Raw genomic sequence first — 3,008 nt, forward strand, 5'->3', positions numbered from 1 at the left:
GCTTCAGTCACACTACATCTTATCATTTCATGATTTATAGAACTGGATACAGAGGCTTTAAGGAACATTCCAAGAAGCACTCCACTCATGTTTGTTTAACAAAGATCAAGATTTGATGTCAAAGACAAGTAGATAGGATACCTCGTTTTCTTACAGAACTGGATACAGAGGCTTTAAGGAACATTCCATGGAGGAGGAAAGATCTTCCAGATTTCTTCAGTTTTATCCAACTTAGCCAATTCTAATGGCTACAAAAACTCACCTATAGTTTCAAGTGAGCATAAGATTTACTTGTGGTTTGAAAATTCTTTGAAAATAAATAAAAGACATGGAAGGGGGGAAAAATTAACAATTAACAACTAGCTTCTATTTTACTTACAAAGGAAGGGGGAAGAGGAAAATTGGACCACAGCATCACCAAAAAAATTCCAGCAAGAATATCACCTGAAATAGCATGCAAGTACACCTTAGACAATAGCAATAAAAGCGACCAAATTTGAAGAAAATGATAAAAAACCAAATACTTACCAAATACTTATGTCAAGTAAATGAAATCTCCTTCAACAGGACATGATGGCTGTGAATTCCCAAAAGTCTGAAACAAAAACTTTGTATGATTAACATATGTGAAATAAAATTATTCGTCAACATGTACAAATCAACATACACATCTACGAACATATATATATATATTTTTTCTCTCCATACCTGTGCAACAACACTACTTTGAGTTTCAATTACTTGGTCACGCTGAAAATCAGTTACAAAAGTGAATGGATCTTCACTTGTGTCTAGTTCATCTACTAGTGATCTTTGGCGTGTCTTCAATAAACAAAAATATGGAATAACATGTTACATATAATATTAAAATTACAAATCAAATATGTGGACATAATTTGTAATGCGCATCAACATCGGCTTTCAAATATTTTAATACCTTTTTTTTTTTCCTCTGCCGTTTGGGATTTGTGGCACTCTTGTTTGATGATTTTGACTTTTTGACCGCTTTTTCAACTGCGGACTCCTTTCTGTTTGATGGTTTTCTCCCTTTAGTATGAGCCACTAGAGGACTACACACCTCTACTCCATCGCCGGTCATAGATGCACTTGGGAACAATTTTGCACTTGGAAGTGATTGGGAATGTGGACTTTGTTCACATCTTGGACCACTAAATTTTGTAGTTAGCATATCAACATAATTTTCCACTTCCGTCCAATGGTCCACGTTTGGTGCTACGATTGCGGCTAACTTCAACATTTTTTTGCTCAGTTCAGCATATCGATCTGCATTAGGGTTGCCACTCAAAGGATCATAACTACTTTTAATTAAATTATATGGCCGCTCCAAATCCTTCCTCCATCGATTTAGAAAATATTTCTCAGGCAACAATTCCACATCTTCACATATAGTCAATACAGCCATGACATGTCTGCACAAAATTCCTCTTGATTCAAACAGATGACAACTACAGTTCACTTCGCATGAAGACCCATTATAGTAAACAGTAAAGCTTACTTTCTTCATGTAGGAATCACTAATTTCAACCCGTTCGATCACTTGATAGGTATTAATTCCACCTTCACTTTCTAAACGAGAGCAACCACAATACATAATCTCTAAAATCTCTTTTTGAGCTTCTTTGAACTTTGCATGGGTGTACATTTTCTGAAATTGCTTCTCAAAATGATACCTGCTTACACATGAAATCGTGGTATGAAAAGAATCAAAATCAGCAACATTCTCAACCTCAACCTTCCTACGCAATCGTATTCATCCACAAATTCTTTCAATGAAGTAGACGAGTGCACATAACCATCAAAAAATGCATTCATACTCTCACTACATTGTGTGGTAGTCATGCCGGCCCAAAATACACCATTCAAATATGCCGGTACCCAGAAAGTCCGCTCGCTGTATAAATCATGTAGCCATGCATTCTCCTCCAAATTATAACACTCAAGTACACTCTTCTGCCAATTAGCATCAAACTCGCCACATGTTTGAGAATTATACACACAATTTCGTATGGCATTCTTAATGGCTTTGTATTGTGAATTTGATCCAAATTTTTCTGGAAGTTTTTTTAGTATGTGCCATAAACAAAATCTGTGTCGAGTGACAGGAAAAACCTCTTTAATTGCATTTTTCATAGCCCTGTCTTGATCTGTAATAATTGCCCTTGGAGCACGGCCCTTCATGCATTTTAACCATGCCTCAAACAACCAAATAAATGTCGTTGTATTTTCACTTGAAATTAACGCTGCTCCAAAAAGAATTGACTGGCCATGATGATTTACTCCCACAAAAGGGGCAAATGGCATTTCGTATTTGTTGGTTAAATATGTTGTGTCAAATGTAACCACATCACCAAAATCTTCATACGATGCCCTACTTCGTGCATCAGCCCAAATTACATTTTTTAGTCTAAACTCATCATCCACGTCCATTTCAAAATAGAAATCATCATCCATTTTCTGCATTCTATCAAAGTAGTCACGGAGTGCTGTAGCACCTCCTGTGCCAAGGCGAAGACGTCTTGAGTTCGCAATATAATTGCGACATTCTTTCTCTCCAAATGTAAGATTCTTGTATCCCCCCGCTTCAACGGCTAAAGAGTTATAGATCTTAATTGTACGAATTCCAGCTCTATCATCTATATCAAGCTTTCTCTTTGTAGCAAGATCCAACTTCTTGTGGCATCTAATATATCTCGCTTTACCTAGGCTTAAATTGTGATTATGCCCTAGCTTTACATTTGTCACATACTACATTGTATCCACCAATGTTGCACTCAACGTAGCCTTACACCCCGTTTTGCTTGTTTTCATAGGCTTACAAAGGTTATTGCTTGAGCTGGATGATGCGTTGCCTTGACGAGCACATGCTAAAGTGATGTAATGTACATCTCCATTTTTATACTTTTTCTTCTTCTTCTGTACCACACCAAATCCCTCTTGCTTTGCATAATTTCTATAATGTTTAAGAAGTTCCTCTATGGAGCCAAATA

Source organism: Alnus glutinosa, chromosome 3, assembly GCF_958979055.1.
Source record: "Alnus glutinosa chromosome 3, dhAlnGlut1.1, whole genome shotgun sequence".
In the NCBI taxonomy this organism is placed as follows: Eukaryota; Viridiplantae; Streptophyta; class Magnoliopsida; order Fagales; family Betulaceae; genus Alnus; species Alnus glutinosa.